The sequence below is a fragment of the Dermochelys coriacea genome, chromosome 3 (assembly GCF_009764565.3).
Source record: "Dermochelys coriacea isolate rDerCor1 chromosome 3, rDerCor1.pri.v4, whole genome shotgun sequence".
In the NCBI taxonomy this organism is placed as follows: domain Eukaryota; kingdom Metazoa; phylum Chordata; order Testudines; family Dermochelyidae; genus Dermochelys; species Dermochelys coriacea.
In genome coordinates, this window is record NC_050070.1 from 134990827 (window position 1) to 135009480 (window position 18654).

Consider the following 18654-nt stretch of genomic DNA (forward strand, 5'->3'; position numbering starts at 1 on the left):
TTTTCGTTGCCATCCACTTGACTCTGTCCAATTTGTCCACATCCTTTCTGTAGTGTAAATTATTGGCCTAGTACTTTCTTATTTTCAGTCAGGTCTTTTAGTTCAGTTGAAAACACCTTCAAGACAGAATATGGAGGACTGAAAACCTTTGTTTTTTTTCCATTTCTGTGGTAATATTCTGTGTAATTTCTTCCCCACTTCTGTCTTTTTCTGTGTCAGTGTCTGAGAATCTGCTGCTACTGGCACCACTTTTTTTTCTTATCAGGGCTAGGAGGCTGTGGCTTCTGGTTCCGTGCTGATCTAAGTTCCAGATCTTCTTTTCATTTTTTTTCCTAACAGAAATGTGTCCAAGGAAATGTTTCTGCCTTGGTAAAATCCTATATTGGTTCTGTATCCTACTGTTTTCAATGATGATTTTGTCAGATTGATGGGGAATAGAGCTTGTGCTTGGTGTGCATGCAATTGCTAGCTAGGTCTTCATTGCATGCCCTTTTAAAAAATCCCTAGAATAGAACATATAGCTAACTGTGTATATCCATGTGTGTGCTATGAATGGCTGATGGCCTACAGCATCCAAGCAATACACATACAAAATGACATTGGAATCGCATACTTTGAAGTGTGTTATTGCACTTAAGGAAAGTTTATTTCAGTTATTTTTGGTAGATTTTTAACCTCTGTTACACAAAACGAAGCTCCTTGCCAGCCTTGCAGTCAGAAAGGGCTGCAGGATTTGGCCATTACTAATTCTGTACTCAAGCAATGTCAGGGGGAGTTAATATCAATGGGAATTTCAGATGAGTAAGGATTTCAGATATTGCCAGACTTGGCCCTGTGAAATTCTACCTGTGCTGCTTGGTGAGTTCCACTGAATAATATTCAGTTCCTGTACTGTTCCAGCAGGGCTGTTTTATTCCTTAGATTTTTTTTCCCTGAGAAGCTGTTTTATACAAAGTGCCTGACCCAAAGCTTGTCAAAATTATCTTGATCTTGGAAGGATTTGATCATCAGAGTTCTTACGGGACTATTAGAGAAGTTCTTTCGTTTCACGATGTGGTACGACAGCGTTTAATTGCTCCAAATCCATGTACTGTACATAACAAAATTCTAGGCATTCATTTGTAATTTTAAGTATGTGGGTGTTTTTTCTCAAATATTTTTGCTGAAAACTTATTTTAACACAATTTGCTTTGCTTTTTTTGTATGATGATGTGAAACTGTGAAACAGTCAAAAACGTTGTCTGAAAAAAATATTCCAGTAGATCATTATCTTGCTAATAATGATTATGAGCATGTTACACTTGCAAATAAAATTGGAAAGTGTCATCTTTCTCTCTCTTTTTATCACATCATATGATACGAAACAGTACACTGGTTCGATATTGGATTGAGCTAACTTTTCATATTGCTATATCTTTGTCAGACCTCCCACCCTGCTGTTTGTCTCATGTATGAGCTTAGAAAGTAATCCATTAAGATGGCTGAATGATTCAGGACATATTTTTCTACTGAAGTATTGACTGTAAGCTAATATATTCTGAAGCTGTGTTGTATCAAAGGAAAACTCACAGCAATTAAATTTTCAGAGTAAAATGTGTACTTTGTGTTTCCTTAAAAATTTTTTTTTTCAAATGAAAAAAACTTCCTCTCTTATTTTTACCTAAATAAATCTGCTGTGTTTTTGAAGGGAAACAGTCTACTTAAAAATCATACTTTTATTTGCAAATGTTTTCCTGCACTTACTTCATCTGAAAGTAGACTTAAAGGGATTAATTCAGTTTAAAAATCAGCCTTTTGTTTTGGAATTTTTAAACAGCTAGTGTTAAACTAACTACAAAGTTTAATATAATTGAAAGAAAATTGTAGGGGGAAGATGTTTGTTTGCTTTATTTAGTTTGTTCACTTTGCATTTGATGTTGTAATAATCACTTTCTCCTGTACAATTAGTCATTTCCCCCTGTAGTTGATGTGGTCTTTTGAAGAGCAAATGGAGAGAAATCTTTTTAAAAATAGAAAAATGTGATTGGAAGACCACAGTTATTGGCAGGCAGAGTCAGGGTCAGATGTAGTATCTGAAATTACTTAATACACTCTCTTAAAAAAAAAACAACAAAAAACTAGATTTCAAGTTGACTGTGTCCCTTTAAATATTAATCTGTTTTTAAGAGATCACTACTATTCAAGATTTTTATTGTCCATTCCTGCAAACTGGTGGAATTCTGAAGGGACACCATCAATTTATAATCTAGGTCAATTATACATGCAGACTAATATAGATATAAAATTGTGGACCTCATTTAGCACTTAAATACATGCATGCTTAATTCTAACTCTGGTTTTATGGAGTTTTTAGGCATGTGCTTAAAGTTAGATATTTGCTGAAGTTTTTTTCTGAATGGAGTCCTAAGACACACAAATTGCACAACCTTTATAGGAATGATCCTGTAAACATGTGTTTACGACAAAAAGTAAGCACATTTCACTGAAATCTGCAGTTTTATTTTTTTTCCAGATGTAAATCAGCATTTTAGGGAAAATGAAAACAATACAATAAATCTGGAGTTATAGCTACTAGCATACACTATGCAATTTGAGGATAAATATTAACCTTTTGGGGGGGTGCTTTTTTGCTAAGATATACAAAATTCAAAGTAGCTGGAGTTTTTCATTTAGTAGATGACAATAAAATCATAAAAAATGAGATTTTAAAGATGTAAGCTTTTGGAAAAAAAAAGATTAGTGGTGATAAAATGCTGTCTAATGTTATGCTTGCTGTGCAGTCTCTATTAAGTGTAACTCAGATTTTTTTCCTTCTCCTGGCACTGCACATAAATATTTTGAGTGGCTATTGTGTTGCTTTGTAAATTGCTAGACAATTCTATGGTGGTATTTTTAAAGGCTGTGGATGCTTTTATCTGTGTCATTTTAGTCAATAATGTTTCATTACTTTTAACTTCACCTAGAAGAATAGACATTTTAGGAAATAAAAAGGAGAGAATTGTACTTGAAATTTGGAACAGTAATGGTGAAAACTTGTGACAGAGTCACTTAGCGAAATAATTACCTCTTAGTCCTAGATTATTCATGTGCCTTGCAACTGAATTAATTTCAGGAACATTCCTGTGCAGTTTGGTTATTACACAGCTGATTCTCCGGGACTTGAAGAAACAGTGAGGCAATCTTCATAGCTTCTCTAGGGATGTTTGTTTGTGTGTCTGTCTTTTGTTTTTCAATCCTGAATATATTGAAAGTGACCCAATTCTTGCTCGTATTCACATGGGGCCCAGTTCAGTAACCAGTCGTTGTTCAAGAAAATCTCCCATAGATATCACTAAGAGATTTTGTTGTTGTTTTTATTTATTAGTGAATTGGGCTCTTAATTGAAAAGCTATCTTTATAAAGCACCTTGTACCATCACTTTGAAAATAAGCAAACTCGTCCATATGGCACATGGTCAGAAAAGTTATTTAAATGTGCGTTATGATGGCTTTTAGTATTTTACACTGGGAAAATATGACATTATTACTATATGGGCTAGGGCAATACCCTACACATGCAAATAGTTCATACTCACTTGAATATTCTGATTGATGTCAGTGGGAATACTCATATGAATTTAGAGTACTGCCAGGAGTAAAGGTTTATATTCGAGACCCATGAGATATATTCCTTGCAATCTATGGGTTAGACTGTCAGATGTAACAGTTTGCCCCAAGAAAGGGGCAATGTATAATAACATAGCTCCGAGGAGCAGAACAGGAAGGGAATTGTGACTCTCTACTTCCTCACTAGAGCAAGGGGGAGCCAGTCTGCCACTAGTATATACCAGCAGCAGATTATTTCCCTTTCTGCATCAGTGCTTCTGGATGGTACGTTGTGGGGGAGGGAAAGGGCAGAGGCAAAGCCTGCACCCTTGCATGCTGTCGTAAGGTGATAACCATGACCTAAATAAGGCAGAACTAGGGCAGAGTGGCTTTCTGTTTTTTTACATACCTTTTGATGATGATTCCCCATTTACAATTACATTTTGAGACCTAGCAATTAGCCATCTCATAAATCCATTGAATATGTGCCATGTTAATTTTACATTGTTCTAAATGTCATGTGGTACTAAAAGAGACAAGATGGTTGAGGTAATACTTTTTATTGGAAACAACATGTGGTACCAAGTCAAAAGTCCTACAGAAGTCTAAGTATATTACATCAGCACTAGTACCTCTATCAGCCAAACTTGTAATCTCGTCAAAAAAGGATGTCAAGTTAGTTTGCAGGCTCGATTTCCCATAAACCCATGTGGACTGGTATTGATTACATTACCCTCCTTTAATTCTTTATTAATGGAGTCCCATGTCAGCTGCTCCAGTCCTCTTCTGTCAAAGAAGGGAACTGAACTGTGGAGTCTGCAGGCAAGTAGAGAGAGTCCTCTGAGAGATGAAAAAGGATAAAGTTTACAAGTTACTTTATAAACAGCCTAACAATCCTTATAAAACCAGTCTGTTTGTTTGAATTAAAACTACTATATGAAAACAAATTTGCTTCATTTTTAATTCTTAAGGATTTTGGATGGGGAGCTGCATGGCCTCTTGGAAGACTTAAGCTTTCACTGAGATACCATTAGTAGGATCCTGTGTTGCCCCTCTGCATTTGCTGAGATGCTGCTTTGTCTCTCATGCAGCTGTCAGATCTGTTGCTAAAGTTTGTTCTATTTACCATTACATCTGCCCAGCTAGAGCCAGAGACCCCAATATGACAAAAATAAAGATGAAAATCATGGCATCCAATCCATGGCATTAACCAGTCTCCATAGTTTTCAGATATCAGAGTAGCAGCCGTGTTAGTCTGTATTCGCAAAAAGAAAATGAGTACTTGTGGCACCTTAGAGACTAACAAATTTAAAAAAAAAATTGGTGCCACAAGTACTCCTTTTCAGTTTTCAGATAATAATTACTCACTTTTAGCCACCTTTATTTCATAGCAGATTTCCTCCTTGTAAAACATTTGTGGGCATGTCTCATTATGAGTTTTCTGATGTCTTATTCAAGCAGTTGCTTCTGTCTCCATTGATCTCAATTGCTGGCAAATTACAGTGGATTGCTGAATCTTGGCCTTACCTGTTAGAATACTTGCAGCCTAAAAAAAGTGTGCATAGAATAGTACAGTGCCCGGGTCCTTTTGTTGAAAGTATTAACTGACTATTTAAAGGCTATAATAATTTGTGCCTCAAACAGCCAAAATATAACTTTATTTTCCTTTCAATGTATTGTGAATCAAATCTCTTACCTGATGAACAGACTGTTGCAATGTATATATTACAACCATAGAAGCTATAAATTTTAGAAGATATGCATGTTCTGTAGACGTACTGATGGTAATTTAGTTTAAAATATTGACGTTGGAATTCCTGCTTTTGTATTTTTTTCCAGAGGAAAATCATCCAGGATTCCATTAATCCCTCAGAACCTGTGATCAGGAGAAGGCTAGGTCAGCATTAACTAACCCCAAGTTAGCTAACCACAATTTAGCCAGGCCCTTTTGTGTAGATGCAGGTTAACACCTTTGACTCTGATTTAGCTGGTTGAGGTGTAAACTGTAGACCACCAAGCTTTCATTGCCCCCCCACCCTTCCCCACCCGTGTTAGCTAACTCTGACCTAGCCTCGGTCATTGTCTAGTCTAGACAAGCCCTCAAATGACCTGATCCATCCTGACCAAAAAGGGTTGATTATAGCACCCTGCTGAGCTCAACAAACCCTCACCTGGATCAGCAATAAGGGTGGCTGTAAATCTACAGGAGGTGTCTTCCACTGAGGGTTAGTTTTAGTAATTGTGTTGCATTCCATCCCAGGATTGTCACTATTTAAAAGTCAAAATAACCTAGACACCACTTCCCTTTAAAATATGCATTATTTTTGCAACAGAGTTTATTCTATGCACCTATTCACCTTGTAAAAATATTCCAGCAAAGGACATGTATTCGTACATATGTCTCAGTTTGGGGTATGTATATTTCTGCATATACATAGCCATTTCTGAATTTGCATCTCCCAGCTTGTTGTCAGAAATGTAGTAAAATCAGTTAGTAAAAAGTTACAGTAATTATAATGACAGGTTTCAGAGTAGCAGCCGTGTTAGTCTGTATTCGCAAAAAGAAAAGGAGTACTTGTGGCACCTTAGAGACTAACAAATTTATTAGAGCATAAGCTTTCGTGAGCTACAGCTCACTTCATCGGATATATTTGGTGGAAAAAACAGAGGAGAGATTTATATACACACACAGAGAACATGAAACAATGGGTTTATCATACACACTGTAAGGAGAGTGATCACTTAAGATAAGCCATCACCAGCAGCGGGGCGGGGGGAAAGGAGGAAAACCTTTCATGGTGACAAGCAAGGTAGGCTAATTCCAGCAGTTAACAAGAATATCAGAGGAACAGTGGGGGGTGGGGTGGGAGGGAGAAATACCATGGGGAAATAGTTTTACTTTGTGTAATGACTCATCCATTCCCAGTCTCTATTCAAGCCTAAGTTAATTGTATCCAGTTTGCAAATTAATTCCAATTCAGCAGTCTCTCGTTGGAGTCTGTTTTTGAAGCTTTTTTGTTGAAGGATAGCCACTCTTAGGTCTGTGATCGAGTGACCAGAGAGATTGAAGTGTTCTCCAACTGGTTTTTGAATGTTATAATTCTTGACGTCTGATTTGTGTCCATTCATTCTTATACGTAGAGACTGTCCAGTTTGGCCAATGTACGTGGCAGAGGGGCATTGCTGGCACATGATGGCATATATCACATTGGTAGATGCGCGGGTGAAGGAGCCTCTGATAGTGTGGCTGATGTGATTAGGCCCTATGATGGTATCCCCTGAATAGATATGTGGACAGAGTTGGCAACGGGCTTTGTTGCAAGGATAGGTTCCTGGGTTAGTGGTTCTGTTGTGTGGTGTGTGGTTGCTGGTGAGTATTTGCTTCAGATTGGGGGGCTGTCTGTAAGCAAGGACTGGTCTGTCTCCCAAGATCTGTGAGAGTGATGGGTCGTCCTTCAGGATAGGTTGTAGATCCTTGATGATGCGTTGGAGAGGTTTTAGTTGGGGGCGGAAGGTGATGGCTAGTGGCGTTCTGTTGTTTTCTTTGTTGGGCCTGTCCTGTAGTAGGTGACTTCTGGGTACTCTTCTGGCTCTGTCAATCTGTTTCTTCACGTCAGCAGGTGGGTATTGTAGTTGTAGGAATGCATGATAGAGATCTTGTAGGTGTTTGTCTCTGTCTGAGGGGTTGGAGCAAATGCGGTTATATCGTAGCGCTTGGCTGTAGACAATGGATCAAGTGGTATGATCTGGATGAAAGCTAGAGGCATGTAGGTAGGAATAGCGGTCAGTAGGTTTCCGATATAGGGTGGTGTTTATGTGACCATCGCTTATTAGCACCGTAGTGTCCAGGAAGTGGATCTCTTGTGTGGACTGGTCCAGGCTGAGGTTGATGGTGGGATGGAAATTGTTGAAATCATGGTGGAATTCCTCAAGAGCTTCTTTTCCATGGGTCCAGATGATGATGATGTCATCAATGTAGCGCAAGTAGAGTAGGGGCATCAGGGGACGAGAGCTGAGGAAGCGATGTTCTAAGTCAGCCATAAAAATGTTGGCATACTGTGGGGCCATGCGGGTACCCATCGCAGTGCCGCTGATTTGAAGGTATACATTGTCACCAAATGTGAAATAGTTATGGGTCAGGACAAAGTCACAAAGTTCAGCCACCAGGTTAGCCGTGACAGTATCGGGGATACTGTTCCTGACAGCTTGTAGTCCATCTTTGTGTGGAATGTTGGTGTAGAGGGCTTCTACATCCATAGTGGCTAGGATGGTGTTTTTAGGAAGATCACCAATGGACTGTAGTTTCCTCAGGAAGTCAGTGGTGTCTCGAAGATAGCTGGGAGTGCTGGTAACGAAGGGCCTGAGGAGGGAGTCTACATACCCAGACAATCCTGCTGTCAGGGTGCCAATGCCTGAGATGATGGGGCGTCCAGGATTTCCAGGTTTATGGATCTTGGGTAGCAGATAGAATACCCCAGGTCGGGGCTCCAGGGGTGTGTCTGTGTGGATTTGTTCTTGTGCTTTTTCAGGGAGTTTCTTGAGCAAATGCTGTAGTTTCTTTTGGTAACTCTCAGTGGGATCAGAGGGTAATGGCTTGTAGAAAGTGGTGTTGGAGAGCTGCCTAGTAGCCTCTTGTTCATACTCTGACCTATTCATGATGACAAATGCATCCGATGAAGTGAGCTGTAGCTCACGAAAGCTTATGCTCTAATAAATTTGTTAGTCTCTAAGGTGCCACAAGTACTCCTTTTCTTTTTGCGAATACAGACTAACACAGCTGCTACTCTGAAACCTGTCATTATTGAAGGCACTGAATTTAGCCGTATAGAGTGGAAATCTGTCAACTTCATGAAAAAACTCGCACAGATACAGACAGACATCATCTTCCTCTCCAAATGCAAACAGATGGACATCATACCGAAAGGACTGAAGGTAAAAAATCCATTACAATCTACATACCACACAGACTATGCTGACAGCTTGTGCCACACACTCTCAAAGAAACTGCGGAACCACCTGATCAACATCCTCTACAGCAAACAGGGAAAGATTAAGAATGAGCTCTCAAAACTGGATACTCTCATAAAGAACCAACCTTCCACACAAACTTCCTCGTGGCTGGACTTTACAAAAACTAGACAAGCCATTTACAAAACACACTTTGATTCTCTACAAAAGAAAAAGGACACTAAGCTATCTAAACTATATGCCATAAGGGGCCACAACAATGGTTCCCATAACCCACCCAGCAATATTGTTAATCTATCCAACTATACTCTTAGCCCAGCAGAAGAATCTGTCCTATCTCGGGGCCTCTCCTTTTGCCCCTCCACCCCCACGAACATGATACAGTTCTGTGGTGACCTAGAATCCTATTTTCGACGTCTCCGACTCAAGGAATATTTCCAACACACCTCTGACCAACGTATTAACCCACAGAGACCTTCCTACCAACACTACAAAAAGAAGGATTCTGGGTGGAGTCCTCCTGAAGGTCGAAACAGCAGCCTGGATTTCTACATAGACTGCTTCCGCCGACGTGCACGAGCTGAAATTGTGGAAAAGCAGCATCGCTTACCCCATAACCTCAGCCATGCAGAACACAGTGCCATCCACAGCCTCAGAAACAACTCTGACATCATAATCAAAAAGGCTGACAAAGGAGGTGCTGTCGTCATCATGAATAGGTCAGAGTATGAACAAGAGGCTACTAGGCAGCTCTCCAACACCACTTTCTACAAGCCATTACCCTCTGATCCCACTGAGAGTTACCAAAAGAAACTACAGCATTTGCTCAAGAAACTCCCTGAAAAAGCACAAGAACAAATCCACACAGACACACCCCTGGAGCCCCGACCTGGGGTATTCTATCTGCTACCCAAGATCCATAAACCTGGAAATCCTGGACGCCCCATCATCTCAGGCATTGGCACCCTGACAGTAGGATTGTCTGGCTATGTAGACTCCCTCCTCAGGCCCTTCGTTACCAGCACTCCCAGCTATCTTCGAGACACCACTGACTTCCTGAGGAAACTACAGTCCATTGGTGATCTTCCTAAAAACACCATCCTAGCCACTATGGATGTAGAAGCCCTCTACACCAACATTCCACACAAAGATGGACTACAAGCTGTCAGGAACAGTATTCCCGATACTGTCACGGCTAACCTGGTGGCTGGACTTTGTCCTGACCCATAACTATTTCACATTTGGTGACAATGTATACCTTCAAATCAGCGGCACTGCGATGGGTACCCGCATGGCCCCACAGTATGCCAACATTTTTATGGCTGACTTAGAACAACGCTTCCTCAGCTCTCGTCCCCTGATGCCCCTACTCTACTTGCGCTACATTGATGACATCATCATCATCTGGACCCATGGAAAAGAAGCTCTTGAGGAATTCCACCATGATTTCAACAATTTCCATCCCACCATCAACCTCAGCCTGGACCAGTCCACACAAGAGATCCACTTCCTGGACACTACCGTGCTAATAAGCGATGGTCACATAAACACCACCCTATATCGGAAACCTACTGACCGCTATTCCTACCTACATGCCTCTAGCTTTCATCCAGATCATACCACTCGATCCATTGTCTACAGCCAAGCGCTACGATATAACCGCATTTGCTCCAACCCCTCAGACAGAGACAAACACCTACAAGATCTCTATCATGCATTCCTACAACTACAATACCCACCTGCTGAAGTGAAGAAACAGATTGACAGAGCCAGAAGAGTACCCAGAAGTCACCTACTACAGGACAGGCCCAACAAAGAAAATAACAGAACGCCACTAGCCATCACCTTCAGTCCCCAACTAAAACCTCTCCAACGCATCATCAAGGATCTACAACCTATCCTGAAGGACGACCCATCACTCTCACAGATCTTGGGAGACAGACCAGTCCTTGCTTACAGACAGCCCCCCAATCTGAAGCAAATACTCACCAGCAACCACACACCACACAACAGAACCACTAACCCAGGAACAGGTTTCAGAGTAGCAGCCGTGTTAGTCTGTATTCGCAAAAAGAAAAGGAGTACTTGTGGCACCTTAGAGACTAACAAATTTATTTGAGCATAAGCTTTCGTGAGCTACAGCTCACTTCATCGGATGCATTTGGTGGAATCCACCAAATGCATCCGATGAAGTGAGCTGTAGCTCACGAAAGCTTATGCTCAAATAAATTTGTTAGTCTCTAAGGTGCCACAAGTACTCCTTTTCTTTTAACCCAGGAACCTATCCTTGCAACAAAGCCCGTTGCCAACTCTGTCCACATATCTATTCAGGGGATACCATCATAGGGCCTAATCACATCAGCCACACTATCAGAGGCTCGTTCACCTGCGCATCTACCAATGTGATATATGCCATCATGTGCCAGCAATGCCCCTCTGCCATGTACATTGGCCAAACTGGACAGTCTCTACGTAAAAGAATGAATGGACACAAATCAGACGTCAAGAATTATAACATTCAAAAACCAGTTGGAGAACACTTCAATTTCTCTGGTCACTCGATTACAGACCTAAGAGTGGCTATACTTCAACAAAAAAGCTTCAAAAACAGACTCCAACGAGAGACTGCTGAATTGGAATTAATTTGCAAACTGGATACAATTAACTTAGGCTTGAATAGAGACTGGGAATGGATGAGTCATTACACAAAGTAAAACTATTTCCCCATGTTTCAGAGTAGCAGCCGTGTTAGTCTGTATTCGCAAAAAGAAAAGGAGTACTTGTGGCACCTTAGAGACTAACAAATTTATTAGAGCATAAGCTAAATGCATCCGATCAAGTGAGCTGTAGCTCACGAAAGCTTATGCTCTAATAAATTTGTTAGTCTCTAAGGTGCCACAAGTACTCCTTTTCTATTTCCCCATGGTATTTCTCCCTCCCACCCCACCCCCCACTGTTCCTCTGATATTCTTGTTAACTGCTGGAATTAGCCTACCTTGCTTGTCACCATGAAAGGTTTTCCTCCTTCCCCCCCTGCTGCTGGTGATGGCTTATCTTAAGTGATCACTCTCCTTACAGTGGGTATGATAAACCCATTGTTTCATGTTCTCTGTGTGTGTGTATATAAATCTCTCCTCTGTTTTTTCCACCAAATGCATCCGATGAAGTGAGCTGTAGCTCACGAAAGCTTATGCTCTAATAAATTTGTTAGTCTCTAAGGTGCCACAAGTAATTATAATAGTATTACTGTATTTTTGCCAGTGTAGAATGCTAGTGTAAGTTGAAAAGTGTTGAATTATTCAAGAAGAATTTTTATGACAGCTGGAGTGAGGGACTTGTATGAGAATATCTCTTATTCTTAATAAACATGAACAACCTTTTGAGGAAGAAAATCAGCGTTATCTCTTTCAGGATATTGATGAATAACAGTCTAGTCTGAATTTTCTTTTGATGCTTAGGGTGCAATCTTTTTTTATGTGCACATGTAATACTCATTAATGAAAGCTGCATACACCAGGCTTAAGTAGTATATGTAGGATAAGTGTACTGGAGAAGGTACAATTTTTAATCCCTAGAAAGCTCCAAAACTACATTATATAGTAACTCTGCTGCAGCTCACAGACCTGTGTGCATTCCTAACATAGTCCATAGCAGCACTGGAATAAAAGTTGTTCTTTTGTGTTTCAACATTGACATTTGAGTAAAATGTCCATTTTAACCTATTGGTTCCTTCACAAAAGGAAAAAATTGAATTTAGTCTTGTCCTGTTAGAATATACTCTGTATATCACTTGATCAGACACTTTTATTATTATAATATCTGAACACTTCACAATCTATTAATGTGTTTATTTTCACAACACCTATACGAAATAGGGAACTATTATTCCCACTTTGCATATAGAGAACACAGAGAAACTAAGTGACTTACCCAAGGTCATGCAGCAAGTTAGTGGCAGAGCAGGGAATTGAACCCAGGTCTCCAGCTAGTGCCTTAGCATTAAACCATCCTTCTGGTCTGACTTTGATTCAGATTTTATAAAAATGAGCTAATAAATTCTGTAGTATTTTAGAGGTGAATGTAAAACACTGCACAGTTCAGATAACAGCTGTTGCTGAATTTAGAGAATTGTTAAACCCTATGATTACTATTCAGTCCATGGCTATTCTAGTACATGTAATAGGGCTGACGTTCCAAGTAATTTCTCGGTTTATTGGACCCTTCAAAGCTTTCTTTCTTACCTGAAAGCTTAGGTTCTGTTGTTCCTAACATATCTATTTGAGGCCAGTCTAATTCTTAGCTCCTGGCCTCTCTGTTCTAACATGATTCAAAATGCAAGTCAGAATAACCATCTTGTTTATATGTGGTACATTAAGACAAACCTTTTGCTGAAGATTTTTACATTTTTTTTTTCTGGCTGTTTCTAATTCTGTTACCAAGACTAATGCTATCAAGCAGCGTGAGCTTTAATGGAGTACCACTGACTGTCACATTTTTCTAGCAGATCTCCATTATAAGTGAAAATCAACAGTGTGCTTATGCAAAGCATGCTTATCACTTAAATCTTATGTGAGCACTATTTTGAGGAGTTATTGGGTGCATAGGCTTATGTGGGTTCTCTGCACGGGGTGAATATCAGCCTAAATGAGCTCATGGTCAAGTTTTCTGGAATTATATATGCTATGAATAAAAGGTGTGCACATATATTATATATTTCCAGACAAAAATAACCCTGGTTATGATGGAATTAGGGCTAGCACCATACTTCCTTTTAAACTGATTTGAATAGAATATTAAATATAGATATTTTTAAAATAAGTACCAGATGGTAGAAACTTGCTGTTAAGTTTCCAACTGCCAAAGCTTATTCTTTATGCCCCTTCTGCTTAGGAATGGAGATCATTACCAGTAGCCTCATGTTATCTAAACTCTACCCTATCCAATATATGAATTGTACTATTGATAACAATAAACAAATTAGAATTTACCTATATTTTGTATTTTTACAGGTATTTTCTCTGTGGATATATAATGTTTTCCATATATCCCAACCTTCATCCTGTTATGAAAATAAGGAAACATGGAACAAAATAACTCCATCTTGTCTGACCCATCTAGTGCACATGAGTAGCTTTTCTAGGACCAGAGTAAGATTAGGGCTTGGGTGAGAGCTAGCTGGCTGAGGCTTTACCAAGAGAAGATTGAGGTGATGTTTGTAAGCTGTGGGAAGCAACGGGAAGAAGTGGCATAGATTATATTGTCCCCTTTGATTGAAAGCTTGTGCTCACCATTTGTTTCTCAGGTTCATAATTTAGAAGCCTTGTTAATTTGTATTAAATGTAAAGTTTTAGCTAGGTGTGGTTGCCAAGACTCTGCTTTGCATCTGCTCTCGGCAGGAAGGTTGCAGTATGGACTCAACTCTTGTCACCTGTTATTTAACAGTATTTCAGTGGCAGTATCAAGCAATTAATGATGAGAAGCATTGTTTTATTGAGACAGATTAGTACATATAAAATTTTTCTGCACTGTTTTCTGTGCACAAGACTGTGGGGGGGCAGATCTGGATCTCTGCATGTTATAGTTGGAGCATTACTGACATCTATAGCTTAGAGAGACAAGGTGGGTGAGGCAATACCTTTTATTGAACCAACTTCTCTTAGTAAAAGACAAGATTCCAAGCTTAGTGAGAGCTCTTTTTCTGGATCTCAAAAGATTGTCTCTTTCACCAACAAAAGTTGGTCCAATAAAAGATATTACCTCACCACTTTGTCTCTCCAATGTCCTGGGATCAACATGGCTACAACACTGCAGACAACCTATAGCTTAGGTGCTTAAGTGTTACCATTGTAAACTCACTGTTTCATTTGCATACAACTTTCTGAAATTTTCACCATTCAGGATGAAACATTCAAATCCAGGTCTTTGCCTGAGGCAGAGGTACTTCTTTTTAAACTTCAGCAAAAATAGCTGAGCCCTTTTTGAGACTCTGGACAATGGGGAGAGGAGGAAAATACATTTCCATTGGAGCTGAAGATTCTATGCACACTGAGCATTCTCCAGCTGTGGAATACGGGGGTAAAGTGAGCCTTTCCCTGTAATTGCAGCCCTCAGCTACTCCTGACTGGGATGGGCACCTGAACTCATAGCAGGGAGACTGTTTCCCCTTTCTCCCCAATACTCCCTTTGCTGGCTCTGAAGCAGTCTGGAGGAGGAAGCTTCCTGAATCAAATATGGAAAGGATGGACCTGGGGCTGGAGGAGGGAAAGTAGATTGAGACAAGAACCTGGGGGAGACTGGGCTGAGAGAATAGCTGGGCAGATGGAAACAGAGAGAAACTTGGACTGAGGGGCAGGTGTATGGGAAGAAGGGGTGGGGAAGATTGGCATTAGCTGAGCAAGGAGCTGGGGGGAGCAGAGGGAGAGACTGGGACTCCAGGGAGGGAAACATAATGGGGACTGGAGGCAGTTTTGGGAGGGAAGGCTGAGACTAGACAAGGTCCCAAGGAGTCTGAGACTGGCTGGGTAAAGAGACTAGGACTGGGAACCAGTGGGAGGGGAGCAAGGGAGGGTGGGACAGATTTTATGAGGAGCTGGAGTTTGAGGGAGACCTGGGATTGGCTGGACAAGGAGTCAGGGAAAGGGGAAACTGGGATAAGGAGCTGTGGAAATTGAGTTTGAATGAGGAACCTGAGGCAGGAGACTGGGATTGGGAGCCAGTGGGGGAGGGTGAACAAGAGCAGGCAGAGAGACACACAAGACTGGGAGTCAGGAATGGGGCATTGAGACTTGGATGGGCGTGGTGAATAGGGACAAGAAGCTGGGGGTGGGACTGGGCAAGGAGACTGTGGCTGGGGAGCAGGAGGGAATGACTGTGATTGCAAATAGAGAAGACTGAGACTCATGCAGAGCCCAGAGGTGGAGACTAGGACTGAATGGGCATTGAGATTGGGACTGGGCTGAGGATTCTGAGGAGTGGAGACGGGACTGGCTCGGTGAGGAGAATGGGACAGGGCCAAGGAGCCACCTGTGGGGAAGAGATAGGTCTGGGATAAAGACAGTTTGGAGGGCAAGGGGTCAGGCGTGGGGCGGAGGGTGAATTGGCAGAAGGGTCTATGCCCATTGGCGCACACTCCCCTCCAGAGCCTGGAATGGAACCCAAGATTACTGAGTCTCTCCATTTCTCTGCTGTCAGCAAATATTTTCAAAACCCACGAGCAAGACACACGTCTCATCCCCTTCTGATGTTGATCCACATAGAGGATTACAACCTGCTACTGCTATAAGTCGCTCTCTTAGCTCAAGTGGCAGAGGTCTGTGCCATGGATCTAAAGTTTCCAACTCTGCTGATGTCCCATGTGAGTGTCAATATGTTACATGATGGAATTTCTGTTTTTTTCAATTTTTGATTGTTTTTTTTTAAAAAAAAATAAGGAAATTATACACATGCAAACTACATTAAAAGAACATTGCAAAGTCAAATGCTCAAAAGTTAGGAAATGCCAGGTGCTACTTTTATTACCCCCTTTGCGTAGAGGCATTATGATACGTTCTTTAATGCCATGCGCACGTACTATTTTTTTCCACAGGAGCCCTGCCTCATTCAGTGCACAGGATGGTTGCCGCTCTGGGGATGAATCAGGGCTGATGTAATGAAAAGGCGATTGTTGCTATAGGACTCCTGAATCATTTGTTGCAGAAGTTGCAAGGTGTGTAGCGAATGAGGCAGGGGATTATAGGAAGAGAAAGAACAGTCTCATGGTGAAGACAATTGAATGCTGCCCTGAAGAATTAGATTCAGTCCCAGCCTCTGCCACTTAGTTCCTATGTGATGCAGGGCAAGTCCATTTAAACCAAACTTTTCACAGGTAGTCACTAATTGTGTGTTCCTGCCTGACTTGAGATGCAGATGTATGATTTGAAGAAACGCTCAGCACTCAAAGCTGCAATCGAAGTTAATGGGAGCTGTGCTTTGAACATAGGAAGTCCTGTGTAATGCTAAGTACTATGAAAAATCCAGTCATAGTTGTCTCAAGTTGGTTACCCAAAATTAGTAGACACTCTTGACCTTAACCTTTCTGTTCCTTAGTTCCCCATCTGTAAAATGGGGGTAGCACCAACCCTCACAGGCGTGTTGTGAAAATTAATTAATGTTTGTTAAACATTTAGATTCTGTGGAGAAGAGCACCACAAGGAAACCCATGAGGAAATTGATAACTCTGTTCAGAGCAGGGTTTGATAAGTATGCAGCCAGTGAGGCCTAGGGCTACATGTTGAACAACAAGGAGAAAAATATTGAATAGCTGCTCACTGACCATGTTCTGAATTAGTCAGGGGTCCTGTGGAAAAAAACAGTATGTGATCATGTAATTAAAGAATGTATCAAAATACAGACACACAAGGTGGCTGGATTAAGGTTGCACAGCCAACTTTAATTCTGGCATTTATTAATTTTGAGTGGTCACTTTTGCATGCTGCCAAAATGTTCATGAGCAACAAAAACAAGAGAAGGGAAACGCCAATCTTCAACTAAACCTGAATGGAATTGAATAAAGGCACTTGTCTAGCCCAGTCCCACGAGGAGCGTGAGCATGCTGAAAAACTCATGAAGCTGCAGAACCAGAGGGGCGGTCACATATTTTTGCAGGACATCAAGAAACCAGATTGTGGTGATTGGGAGAATGGGTTGACAGCAATGGAGTGTGCCTTGCACCTGGAAAAGAATGTGAACCGGTCACTCCTTGATCTGCACAAGCCGGCAACTGACAAAAATGACCCTCATTTGTGTGACTTCCAAGGGCTATCTTCGTGTCAAATCTCAAAGACCAGCTACAAACAGTGGAAATGTAAAACTTCTCAGAAAACAGCACAACAACTTTTCTTAAATCATGGAAAGTGAGGTCACCGAAATATACAGTTTGCTATCACCTCCCACAGTAGTATACATACAGAGTATGTCTGCGCTACAGAGGCTATATTGGCATAGTTACGTTGCGTTAGCAATGTCAGCATAACCCCACAGCATAGAGGCAGCCTACACTGATGCAACAGGTTTTTCTGTCCATGTATGGACACCCCCTCCCCGAAGAATAGTAGCTAGGCTGATAGAAGCATTCTTCCCTTCACTTGTGTCTACACTGGGGGTTAGGTCAGCATACCTATGTTGGGATTTTTCACATCCTCACTTATGCAGCTATGTTGATCTAAATTTTAATTGTAGACTAGTCCATAGTTAGATAAAGCATGTATGGGTCTGACTTTTTCCCCCCACTTCTTTTCACCTACTGTAGTCATTTATGTCTGTGCACAGTTGTTGTAAAATACTATCAAATCAGCATTCTCCACTCACCCCAGTGGTAGCATTTTACATTGACTTTGTATAAGTATAAGTAGCTGCATAAGGTGCAAAAATCATGGAGAATTGAGTCCTATATATTTTGATGACTAAATTTAGCAAAGTAGATGTAAGCTTTTCCAGATACAGAGATTGCACTTAAAAAGGTCATTCCATTTTAAAAGTCACTTTGGAGAGATTTACTGTATGGGGGATACTGCTGGAGCTAGAAATATCTCTAAACACAGAATGAGTTTTCTAAGTATGACCACTGTACATTCACATTAATGTATCTGACACGTCTTTATCTTCAGGGATTCCTAGAATCCTAACCATTTTGCTGTGCATTTATTTCTTCTTAGTCAGGTTTTTGCAAATCATTAGCTGCCCATATTTCAGAGTGCAGTTTTCCCATGTTTACTTTAATTCACAGGTCTGAATGCTGTAACTTGTCCACCATTGTGGACCCCTGTAAATTACTGCATTTTTCCTAATTTTCTAACTTGTTTGATGCTGCTTCCTGCAGTATCTGAAGAATAGAAGCTTAATGCGTTTACAGAAAAGCCTTTAAGGCAGAGTTTTGTATGGGGCTACTCTGGCAGCAATACAGGGAGAGAAGCCGCTCCAGTGGGATTATTAATAGGCATGGGGGGGAGAAGGTGGAGAGAAAGGAGAGGAGAGAGTAGGCAAGCAAGCTTTACCCATGCGAGTAGGCACATAGGCCACTCGATGGGAGAGCTAGTATGAGTACTAATTATTCCTATAAAGAAGT

At 40.9% G+C, this 18654-nt stretch overlaps 1 protein-coding gene and 1 long non-coding RNA gene across 3 annotated transcripts in view; both read left to right on the top strand.

Moving 5' to 3' along the window:
- Nucleotides 1–18654, top strand: part of SLC35F3 (solute carrier family 35 member F3) — a 265347-nt gene that overhangs the window by 51977 nt on the left and 194716 nt on the right. The gene's annotated exons all lie outside the window — the stretch shown is intronic.
- Nucleotides 532–17345, top strand: LOC122459412. The gene is made up of 4 exons (XR_006280104.1): nt 532–543; nt 8509–8516; nt 9272–9277; nt 17133–17345. It is a non-coding gene; the product is annotated as an uncharacterized LOC122459412 (long non-coding RNA).